Genomic DNA, 12922 nt, shown 5'->3' with positions numbered 1-12922 from the left:
GATAATGCATCTGCTCTAACGTTCTTAGCGGCCCGAAAATGTATCTTAAAGTCAAACCGACTGAAAAATAATGCCCAACGAGCTTGTCTGGGATTTAAATGTTGAGCCTGCGATAGGTAGGCGAGATTCTTGTGGTCCGTATAGATCTGAACAGTATGCTTGGCCCCCTCTAGAAGATGTCTCCATTCCTCCAGGGCTGCCTTGATCGCCAATAATTCCCGTTCTCCTATGATGTAATTCTTCCCCGCCGGTGAAAATGTTTTGGAAAAATAGGCACAGGTCTGTAGTGTTCCAGAATCAGAGGGTTGTAAGAGAATAGCTCCAACACCTACAGCTGAGGCATCTACCTCTACAATGAAAGGCTTAGCTGGGTCAGGTCGTATAAGGCACGGACTTTTTATAAATTCTTGTTTTAGCTGCTAAAACGCCTGAATGGCTTCCACGGGCCAGTTCTGAATTGGTGCTTTTTTCTTTGTTAAGGCAGTAAGGGGGGCTACTAATGAAGAGTAATCGGGAATGAATTGTCGATAATAATTAGAAAACCCCAAAAATCTCTGTAAAGCCTTCAATCCAGTGGGTTGAGACCAGTCCAAAATGGCTTAAGCCTTCTTGTGAAACAATATATCCCAAGAATGGTAACTCCTTCTGATGGAAGAGACATTTATCCAGTTTCACAAATAATTTGTTGTCTCGAAGACGTTGTAGAACTTGCTTGACATGAAGTTGGTGTTGTTGTAGATCTTTAGAAATAATTAGGATGTCATCCAGGTAAACAATGACATGGGAGTATAGTAGGTCACGAAAAATGTCATTAATCATATTCTGAAAAACTGCCGGTGCATTACATAGGCCGAACGGCATGACCCGATACTCGTAGTGTCCATCATGCGTGTTAAAGGCATTCTTCCATTCATCCTGTTCTGGATTTGGACTAAATTATAAGCTCCACGCAGATCAAGTTTCGAAAAAATCTTTGCTCCTTTTAGACGATCAAAAAGTTCTGATATTAGCGGAATCGGATATCGGTTTTTCTTTGTTATGGCATTTAGTCCTCTATAGTCGATACACGGCCGTAATGATCCATCCTTCTTTTTAACAAAAAAAAATCCTGCTCCCGCCGGAGAGGAGGAAGGTTTAATAAATCCTCTTGCCCTTGATTCGGGTTCAGATAGAGTATAGACTCTCTCCCTGGGAGGCTCCTTCCCCAGGATTAATTCGATTTCACAATCGTAGGAACGATGTGGTGGTAGAGCCTCAGCTTGTTGTTTGCTAAAGACGTCAAGAAATTCTGCATATTGCTTGGGTAAGGCAGCTGGGATCGTCGTGGACTCAGATGTGATAAGGTTGGGTGGATGAACCATCGATAGACAGTTGCATTGGCAGTAGGGGCTCCATTTCACCAGTTGCAAACTACCCCAGTCCAGGTGAGGTTGGTGTTGCCTCAACCAGGGTAGTCCTAAAATAATCTGATTGACTGAGGAAGGTAAGATAAATAACTGGATATTCTCTTGATGAAGGGCTCCAGGAATCATGTTGATGGGTTGGGTCCTGGCAGTAATTCTTTCTCCAATTGGTTGTCCCGAGACAGATGAGACTACCAAAGGAGTCTTGAGAGTCTCGGTGGGAATATGGAATTTGTTAACCAATTGTTCCTTGATGAAATTGCCAGCGGCTCCAGAGTCTATAAAGGCCTGACATTGAAGTGTCTCTAGTCCAAACTTTAAGGCCACCGGAAGTAGAATCTGTGGAGAGGGGGTAATAGGACCTAGGGAGGCCTCTCCCACCAAGCCTAGGCCCGAAGGTTTCCTGACTTATTCGGGCATTTGTTAGCAAAGTGTCCTGGAGCTGCACAGTATAAACATAGTGTTACCGTTTCCCGGGTCGGCAGGGCTGTCCCCCGGGGTCGGCGGGGTTCTACCTCCGTCCCCGCTGTTCCCGTGGCGCCGGCGGCGCGTCTTCCCTCTGCACGGGCCCGACGTGTCCCGGGAACGTCCGTGGTCAGGGCTGATGCCGCGGGCAAATCTCGCGCTACTACGCGCCATGGACACGCCCCCTGACGTCAGACGCCGGCCAGTCGCGGTTTGCGCGGGAATAGATTGCATTTAAACAGAGCTCCCTGCTGAGCCCTTCGCTTCGGCCACAGTGCGCTTTGGTGAGTTTTTTGTCTCTGCCCTGCCTGTCGCTACAGCTCTTGACCCGGACTGCTTCGTGGATTCCTCTGCCAGCTGCCTGCCCTGACCTTGGTCTGCCTTTTTGGATTCCTGTCTGCTCCCTGTTTCCTGGATCTGGTTTGCTCTGGTACTCCTGTCTGCTGCCTGCCCCGACCTGGACTCTTTCATCGGTTTACTCTGTTTGCTGCCTGCCTTGACCCGGACTGAGCATTGGATTATTCTGTTTGCTGCCTGCCTTGACCTGGACTGCTACTTTGGATTATTCTGTTTGCTGCCTGCCTTGACCCGGACTGAGCATTGGATTATTCTGTTTGCTGCCTGCCTTGACCTGGACTGCTACTTTGGATTATTCTGTTTGCTGCCTGCCTTGACCCGGACTGAGCCTTGGATTCTTCTGCGTGCCACCGTCTCCGACCTGGACTGTAGGATCTTCTGTTCCTGTGCCTCCCAGACTCAAGGTAAGCGGGGTCGACCCAGGTTCCACTTAACCCTCGTGACAGTTGGCCGAAGCCATGGAACCAGTCGACTTGGCCGCACTCCAGGCAATTCCCGGGATGGCCAACCGAATTCAACAGCAGCAAGGGGTACTGGACCAAGTTACAGGGGTCTTAGATCGGCTGGTGGCCCGAATGGATGCGTTAGCCCATACCCCGGCTATTCCTATAACCAGTACTGCAGCAAGTCCTACACCTATTCGGATTCCTCCTCCGCCTCGCTTTAATGGCACTGCCACACTGTGTCGAGGATTCATTAATCAGTGTCGAATGCACTTCTCATTACAGCCCACTTCCTTTCCCAACGACAAAACCAGGACTACCTTTATTCTTTCCTTGTTGGAGGGACCCGCCCTGGCTTGGGCTTCTCCTCTTTGGGAGAGGGATGATCCCCTTCTCTCTAACCTGGAGCGATTCTTAAAAGAATTTCGCCTTATTTTTGACGAACCCGGACGTTCTAACTCAGCAGCTAATGAATTACTTCACATCAGGCAAGGATCTCGATCTGTGGGTGAATACGCCATCCAGTTCCGGACATTAGCCTCTGAACTCGCTTGGGGAGAGGATAGTTTGTTGGCAATTTTTCGACAAGGTCTAGCAGAGAACATTAAGGATGAGCTTGCTGGCAGAGACCCTCCTGAAACCTTGGAGGGATTAATTCGTCTGGCTATCCGACTAGATTTGCGTTTCCAGGAAAGAACACGTGAGCGAGCTGCTTCCCGAAGGACCTTTCGCCTAGCCCCCACTTTTCAGCAGCCGCTTTCGGTTCAACCTGCTGCAGCGGCTTCGAGCTGTACTGAGGAACCCATGCAGATTGATAGGGTTCGCCTCACGCCGGAGGAACGTCACAGAAGGAGAACCAAGAATCTCTGCCTCTATTGTGCGGGCGCCGGCCATTTCGTCAATAAATGTCCCAACAAGGCGGGAAACTCTCGGACCTAGGACGGGTAGGAGAGGCCTCCCTGGGTCCCACTGGCTCCTCTCCACAACTACTCCTTCCTGTTACCATTTCATTTAATGAGCAAGTACATTCGGCCCAGGCATTCATTGATTCAGGAGCAGCAGGTAATTTTATTCAGGAGCAAATGGTTAAGTCTTACCAGATTCCGGTCAAGCCTCTAGACATTTCCCTCTCTGTTACTTCAGTCTCCGGGCATTCTGTAGGTATGCGAATCTGCTACATCACCGAACCCATTTTACTTACCACTGGCGTTTTGCATCAAGAACGCATCCAGCTATATGTACTTCCATCTTCTGTCAATCAAATCATTTTAGGTCTACCCTGGTTACGGACTCATCAACCCCTGGTGGACTGGGCTTCGTTGCAACTCACCTCTTGGAGTCCTTTTTGCTTTCAGAACTGTTTAACGTCTATCCACAGAACCTCCATCCAGACTACGCAACTCTCTCCTAATATTCCTGCTCCCTATCAAGACTTCCAGGATGTTTTCAGTAAACAACGAGCTGAGACCCTGCCACCTCACAGACCGTATGATTGCGCCATAGATCTTCTTCCGGACAAGATTCCACCCAGAGGGAGGATTTATGCACTGTCAGAGCCGGAATCCGAGGCATTACGGCAATACATCAAGGAAAATTTAGCTAATGGGTTTATTCGACCATCTACATCTCCTGCTGGAGCAGGGTTCTTTTTTGTCAAAAAGAAGGATGGGTCGTTACGACCCTGCATCGACTATCGAGGTCTCAATAGCATCACGAGGAAGAATAAGTATCCAATTCCGCTTATTTCTGAATTATTCGATCGCATTAAAGGAGCCCAAATTTTTTCTAAACTGGACTTACGTGGGGCTTACAACCTGATAAGAATTCGCGAAGGGGATGAATGGAAGACGGCGTTTAACACCCATGACGGCCACTACGAATACAGGGTTATGCCGTTTGGCTTATGTAACGCTCCAGCCGTTTTTCAGGATATGATCAATGACATTTTTCGGGATATGTTGTACTCACATGTCATTGTTTACTTAGATGACATTCTCATTTTTTCGGAGACCTTGCAACAACATCTACTTCATGTTCGACAGGTGCTTCAACGTCTTCGTGACAATAAATTGTTCGCTAAATTAGAGAAATGTGTTTTTCATGTACCCGAGTTATCATTTCTGGGATATATCATCTCCAATAAAGGACTATCCATGGACCCCGATAAACTGAAGGCCATTCTGACTTGGCCTCAACCTGTGGGCTTGAAAGCCTTACAACGGTTCTTGGGCTTTTCTAATTATTACAGACAATTTATCCCCAACTTTTCTTCGTTGGTTGCCCCCCTCACGATGCTTACCAAAAAGGGAGCTCCGACACATACGTGGCCGGCTGCAGCAGTACAGGCCTTTCTTCAACTCAAGCACGAATTCACTAAGGATTTATGCCTCCGGCGCCCCGACTCCACCAGGCCATTTATTCTAGAGGTCGATGCTTCCGCAGTAGGGGTCGGGGCGGTTCTTCTGCAAGCAACCGACGACAACCGCTTGATGACCTGCGCGTTCTTCTCCAAGAAATTTTCCCCTGCAGAGAAGAACTACACCATCGGGATCGTGAGCTTCTCGCCATTAAGCTAGCTCTGGAAGAATGGCGTCATCTTCTAGAGGGCGCTCGGCACACAGTTACGATCTACACGGATCACAAAAATCTGGCGTATCTGGCTACGGCTCAGCGCCTGAACCCACGACAGGCCAGATGGGCGCTTTTCTTCAGCCGTTTCGATTTTGTCCTCCATTTTCGACCGGCCTCCAAGAATGTTCGGGCCGACGCGCTCTCCCGCAGTTTTGATCTGGATGAGACTCCGGACCCGCCTCGCTATATCATAGATCCAGCTCGCGTTCAGATAGCCGCCACCTTTACTGTCCCGTTGGGGAGGACCGTGGTTCCTAAACGCCTGCGCCCCCGGGTCCTTCACTGGGCTCACGATGCCCGTTTAGCTGGTCATCCCGGGATTGCCCGGACCAAGCATCTCCTCTCCCGACACTATTGGTGGCCTCGCTGGGAGAAGGATGTCAAACGGTATGTGGATTCCTGTCCCGTTTGTGCAGCACAGAAGACTCCCAGACGAAAACCCTTCGGTTTGTTGCAACCTCTACCCATTCCTGCTTCCCCGTGGACTCATGTGGCTACGGATTTCATTACGGATCTGCCAGTCTCTGAGGGTAATACTGTTATTTGGGTTGTAGTAGACCGTTTCTCCCGGATGGCGCATTTCATTCCCCTACCTGGACTACCCTCTGCCTCCCAGTTAGCCCGCCTTTTTATTCAACACATCTTCCGCTTTCACGGTCTTCCCATCAGTATTGTTTCTGACAGGGGGGTACAGTTTACTGCCTCATTTTGGACTAATTTATGCAAACTTCTTCAGGTCAAGCTTGCCTTCTCATCTGCCTACCATCCCCAGTCCAATGGTCTCACTGAACGGACGAATCAATCTTTAAAGACTTTTCTGCGTGCCTACGTTAATCAAAGACAGGATAATTGGGCATCTCTTCTGGTTTGGGCCGAAATGTGCCACAACAATCTCCCGTCTCAGGCCACTGGGAAGTCCCCTTTTTTTGTGGTGTTTGGTAGGCATCCTCGTCTTCCTTTGCCTATTGAAGAGTCCTCCAACTGTCCTGCGGTCAACGCTGCCATTGCATCCATGTCCAGTCTTTGGACGGAGACTAGGGCCTTGTTGCTCCGGAACGCGGCCAAGATGAAAACCCAAGCGGATAAGGGACGGTGCATGGCTCCCTCTCTTCAGGTTGGAGATTCCGTCTGGTTGAGCACTCGCAATCTGCGACTACGTTTACCCTCCGCGAAATTTGCTCCTCGCTTCATTGGACCTTTCCCCATTGAGAAACGGATAAACTCTGTCTCCTACAGACTACGTTTGCCTCCGTCCTTACGTATCCACAATGCTTTCCATATCTCCTTACTGAAACCTGCTGTCATGACTTGGCCACATAGGAAGCGTACGGTCAATTCCAAGATAGTTCAAAGTGATGATCAATTTGAGGTACAGGACATCCTGGATTCTAGGAAAGTGAAGGGGCAGTTACAATATTTGATCTCTTGGAAACACTTTGGTCCAGAAGAAAACACGTGGGAACCTGCGGGCCATGTGCATGCTCCCCGATTGCTTCAGCGCTTTCACCTTCGATTCCCTCTTAAGCCCGGTCCGCAGAGGCAGGGAGGGGGCCCTTGCAGGGGGGGTACTGTTACCGTTTCCCGGGTCGGCAGGGCTGTCCCCCGGGGTCGGCGGGGTTCTACCTCCGTCCCCGCTGTTCCCGTGGCGCCGGCGGCGCGTCTTCCCTCTGCACGGGCCCGACGTGTCCCGGGAACGTCCGTGGTCAGGGCTGATGCCGCGGGCAAATCTCGCGCTACTACGCGCCATGGACACGCCCCCTGACGTCAGACGCCGGCCAGTCGCGGTTTGCGCGGGAATAGATTGCATTTAAACAGAGCTCCCTGCTGAGCCCTTCGCTTCGGCCACAGTGCGCTTTGGTGAGTTTTTTGTCTCTGCCCTGCCTGTCGCTACAGCTCTTGACCCGGACTGCTTCGTGGATTCCTCTGCCAGCTGCCTGCCCTGACCTTGGTCTGCCTTTTTGGATTCCTGTCTGCTCCCTGTTTCCTGGATCTGGTTTGCTCTGGTACTCCTGTCTGCTGCCTGCCCCGACCTGGACTCTTTCATCGGTTTACTCTGTTTGCTGCCTGCCTTGACCCGGACTGAGCATTGGATTATTCTGTTTGCTGCCTGCCTTGACCTGGACTGCTACTTTGGATTATTCTGTTTGCTGCCTGCCTTGACCCGGACTGAGCATTGGATTATTCTGTTTGCTGCCTGCCTTGACCTGGACTGCTACTTTGGATTATTCTGTTTGCTGCCTGCCTTGACCCGGACTGAGCCTTGGATTCTTCTGCGTGCCACCGTCTCCGACCTGGACTGTAGGATCTTCTGTTCCTGTGCCTCCCAGACTCAAGGTAAGCGGGGTCGACCCAGGTTCCACTTAACCCTCGTGACACATAGGTTATTCAATCTCCGTCATTGCCGTTCCTGAGGAGTTATATGACACCGGTCAATTTGCATGGGTTCCTCAGATGCTACTGGATGTTCAACAACCCGGGGACTCGTCATAGGTTGTTGAAAGGTCGGCGCCAGGCGTACTGGTCGTCGCAGCATGCCTCTCTCTCTCGAGCGTTCCTGAACTCTAAGATCCAAACGAATAGCCAGACGAATTAATTCCTCCAAACTGTCAGGTATCTCACGTCCTGCCAGTTGATCTTTAATGATTTCAGAAAGTCCTTGTCGAAAAATGGCCGTGAGACTATCCTCTCCCCAATGTAATTCCGCGGCTAAGGTACGAAACTGAACCGCATACTCTCCCACTGAACGGGACCCTTGTCTTATTTGAAGTAACTCTGCTGCAGCAGACGTAGAACGGCCCGGTTCATCGAAAATTAGGCGAAATCTCTTAGGAATTGCGTTAGATTGTCCAAGAGTGGATCCTCTCACTCCCAAAAAGGAGAGGCCCATGCCAAGGCTGGTCCTTCCAATAGTGACAAAATAAATGTGACCTTGGTTCTGTCTGTAGTGAAGATTGCAGGTTGGAGAGAGAAATGCATACGACACTGGTTGATAAATCCCCGACATAACTGCGGATTCCCATTGAATCGTGGGGGTGGAGTCAGACGTACTATGGGAGGAGGAGTTGGAGTGGCCAAATTCGAGACTGAGAATGCGTCCATTCTTGCGACTAGTCTCTCCAGTACTCCTGTGACCTGATTCAGCTCCCCCTGCTGCTGCTGGATGCGAGAAGTTAACCCGGGAATGGCCTGTAGGGCTGTTAAATTCACGGGATCCATGGCCTCAGCTAACTGTTACGATTTAGTGAATCCTTGATGGATAACAGTCTTACCTCAGTGAAGCAGAAGTCCAAGTCCGGTCCGGGTCGGGGCAGGCAGCTAGGCAAGAGTATCCAAGTCCGGTCCGGGTCGAGGCAGACAGCTAGGCAAGAGTATCCAAGTCCAGTCCGGGTCGAGGTAGGCAGCAAAGCAAGAGTAGTCAAGTCCGGTCTGGGTCGAGGCAGGCAGCAAGGCAAGAGTAGTCAAGTCCGGTCCGGGTCGAGGCAGGGAGCAATACAAGAGTAATCAAGTCCGGTCCGGGTCGAGGCAGGTAGCAAGTCAAGAGTAATCAATTCCGGTCCAGGTCGAGGCAGGAAGTAAGGCAACAGAATCCAAAACACACCAGTACAAGAAGCCTGTAGCTGAGGCAAGGTTATACTGAAATCAGGGCTTTAAGTACTGAGGTTCTTCCGCGCAATTCGCCGGACTTTCGGAGATGATGCGCTTAAAGGGGGTGGAGTCTTGGCCTGAGTCCCGTAGTGGAACGCTGCTGCCACCCGATGACGCCATGCGCTGGAAATGCCGAGGAGCTGGGACCCTGCTGATCGTGAGTGGTGACACCAACAAAGACCAGAAGTTGTTCTTTGATAAATTACATCAGTTATTGCTTACATCCTGCTTTGGGATCTTAATCCTTGGAGGAGATTTCAATCTGGCTAGATCACCTGCCTTGGATACCTCTCAGGGATTCACTTCTGTAGCCCCTTCTCACAGAGATAAACTTAAGGACCTCATGGAGGAATGGCACCTGATTGATGTTTGGAGGGCATTTTATCCTTCTTCCTGTTCCTACACTTTTTATTCTCATCCCCATGACTCTCACTCAAGAATAGACTATTTTCTGTTGGACAAGTCTATTTTCGCTAAAGTGACTCGTCTGGGCATAGAATCTATAATCTGCTCAGACCATGCTCCAGTGTGGGTGGATATTGTTTTTGATTACTATGACAGGGGGACAAGATTCTGGCAGCTGAATGACTCCCTATTATTAGATACCGATTATAATAGTACATTGTCGGCCAATATTCATGATTTCCTGCTTAGGAATGATACTGGTGATTCCTCTCCATTTAGAACGAAAAAATATGGAGATCACACAGAGCCAAATCACACTCAATAACAACCAACAAATAACACTAGCAGAGAAAGTACGGAATCTAGGAGTAATAATTGACACAGAACTAAGCTTAAAACAACACATATCTCTAAAAGTTAAGGAAGGATACGCCAAACTAATGGTTCTCAAAAGACTAAAACCACTTCTAACAACTGCCAACTTTCGATCAGTACTACAAGCGTTGATATTTGCAAGCACAGATTATTGTAATGCCCTTCTACTAGGCCTACCATACACCTCACTAAGACCACTACAAATTTTGCAAAACACGGCTGCAAGAGTTTTAACTGGCATAAGTAAAAGAGAACACATCACCGAAACACTGGCTGAGTTACACTGGCTTCCCATTGAACAAAGAATACAATACAAAACACTATGCACCATACATAAACTAATACACAACGAAAACGCAGACTGGCTTAACACAGCCCTTCGCGAATACATCCCTAACAGAAACCTAAGGTCAGCCAACAAAGCACTCCTAACTATTCCATCACTCAAAACAGCAAGCAAGACTAACACAAGTAAGAGAAAGGGCATTATTCTTCGCAGGACCCATACTATGGGGAACTCCGTGCCCTTGGAGTTAAGATTACAAAGAGACAGCAAAGCCTTTAAAAAAAATTTAAAACCTGGCTCTTTAAACAAGCTTTTAAAAAAGATAAGGGAGAATAGAAGCCAGGGAAGTGCAAGGTACGAACAATTGAACACCCAAACACACTACAGTATTCACTAAGTGTGTAGTTTATAATAGATAGCCCATCACTAAACGATAAGTTACAATTATAAAACTAGTGTTATACTCGAAAATGATAGAGACCCAGACATGAATTATCACATTTATCAATTAACATTGATCACAAACTATGTTACCAAACCTTATGGCTCCTATGTAAACTGACAGATTTTAGTATCATTACTTTATGTGCCTTATTGTAAACCATTGTGACGGTACCCACCTTAACGACGGTATAGAAAAGATTTAAATAAATAAAATAAATAAATAAATAAATAGTTTGGGATTGTCTAAAGGCCTTTGTAGACAGCCTCTTAATCTCCAGAACTTCCTCTTAAAGAAGCAGAGGGAGCAGGAGTGCCAGGCTTTACGCCAAGAAATTCATTATTTGTCTCAGAAGCACCAATCTGAAGGCTTTAAAAAAGTTATCTTTGCTATCTCCTGCTTGTGAAGATTTACGGGGACATGAGGAAGCTAAGTTGGTGCACATGATGGAGATTGCTAAACGGGAATTTTTTGAAGGGGGAGAACAGGCGGGGAAGCTGTTGGCTAACAAATTAAAGAAAATTTATTTTCAAAATCATGTTTTGAAAATTAAGGATGAATCTGGCACCATTCTTACTAGTAATTCTGATATTCAGAAGAGATTTCTTCAGTTCTATCGGAATTTATACAGGGCAGATGCTTGCATTTCCTCTGAGATGGTTGAGAGTTATATCCATGATATCTTTCTCCTGGTCTTGTTAGTGGATATGTGAACTGAGCTGGATAGAGAGATTTCTAGTCCAGAGATTCTCTTTGCTATCCAGACTCTCAAAACAGGTAAGGTGCCTGCTCCTGATGGCCTAACTGCTAAATTCTATAAGCAATTTGCTCCTTTTCTCGCAGGACAAGCAGGATGGTAGTCCTCACATATGGGTGACATCATCAGGATGGAGCCCAATCACGGAACACTTTTGCCAAAGTTTCTAGAACTTTGGCACCTACTGGGCATGGAAGACCTGTTGCCGAGGCATTGGAGCAATGTCAGGAGAGGCCTTTTATGGACCGAAGTGGTGATGTCTTCAGAGAGTGCCTTAAGCCTTTTCCCCCATGGGCCCTTTAAGTAAAGTGTCGTCGGGTACATACACGCCCCAGTAAGAGAGGGCCAGCTGAGGATGATGATGTCCTGCTGCATGGTGTGTAGGTGGCATCCTGCCACGTAGAAGCATGGCAGCCCACTGTGCAAGTGCTAGGGAGAGTGTGCTGCATTGGAAGCTGGAAGGGCAGGCTCTGCTGGAGTGGTGAGTGCAGAGGTCAGCAGGATTAGCCTGCAGACTGCCAAACTTAACAGTCTATGCATCTGGAAATGGTTCATCTCCTGTTTATTCGGTGGGGGACCTCAGATGTGGATCTGTTCGCCTCTCCTATAAATCACAAGCTTTCCCACTTCTGCTCCAAGCTTCCATCACCTTAAGCTCTAACGTCTGACGTGTTTCTGATCCCGTGGGGAACAGTTCTCCTTCTGTCCCTCTCATTTCCAAGGAAATCCAGAAGATTCGCAACAGCAATGCTCGGGTGATTTTCATTGTGCCATATTGGCCCTGTCAGCTGTGTTTTCCCTGGCTTCTTTGTTTGTTGGTTCACCCTCCTTTCTGTCTACCAGCTCACCAGGACCTTCTCCTGCAACACAAAGGCTCTCTCATCCATCCCAATCTTCCCACAGACTGGTTGCTCCAGGGACCTTGACAGGGGACCTTCTGCTTCCATTGCATCTGCAGGAGGTCTTGCTCGCAGCCTGTCAGCCTTTGACTCAGAATCCTATGCTTACAAGTGGAAGCAATTTTCTCTCTGGTGTGCAGATCAGGGGCTTCTCCCTGCAACCTGCTCAGTTCCACCCTTACTACGCTATCTATTGTTCCTGTTGTACTCTGGACTTAAGAGCATTTCAGTTGAGATACATCTCTTTGCCATCTTTGCCTTCCATCGCTTTGTGAATGGTAAGCCAGTCTTTCAATCGAGTTTGTTTTCTCAGAGTATGAAAAGACTTTTCAATCTGCAGCTTCTGGTGGTAACTCCGGCGGCTCAGCTTTGTACTTGATCATCTGTCACTGGCACCTTTCGACCCTCTGGATATTGCTGCCCTTCATCTCCTGTCTTAGAAAGTCGCTTTTTTGATAGCTGTCACCTCTGCACATCAGGTCAGTGAGCTCCAGGCTCTGGTCATTTTCCACCCTATCTCCAGCTCTTCCCTGACAAAGTTTTTCCCAGTACATATCCAAAGTTTCTTCCTAAGATGGTTTCCTCTTTTCATATCAACCAGTCCATTGTTTTGCCTTCCTTCTTTCCACCTCCTCATGAGATGCCAGAAGCAACTCAGTTGCACATATTGGACTGTACCCATGCCTTGTGCATTTATTTGCACTGCACTCAGTCTTCATGTACTATGTCTCAACTTTTCATTTCCTATGACTTGAATGGATCAGATGGGCAAGTTCTTAAACAGACTATCTCCTGTTGGACCTCCAGCTGCATT

Source organism: Rhinatrema bivittatum, chromosome 1, assembly GCF_901001135.1.
Source record: "Rhinatrema bivittatum chromosome 1, aRhiBiv1.1, whole genome shotgun sequence".
Lineage (NCBI taxonomy): Eukaryota > Metazoa > Chordata > Amphibia > Gymnophiona > Rhinatrematidae > Rhinatrema > Rhinatrema bivittatum.
Note: the sequence above shows the minus strand (reverse complement) of the source record.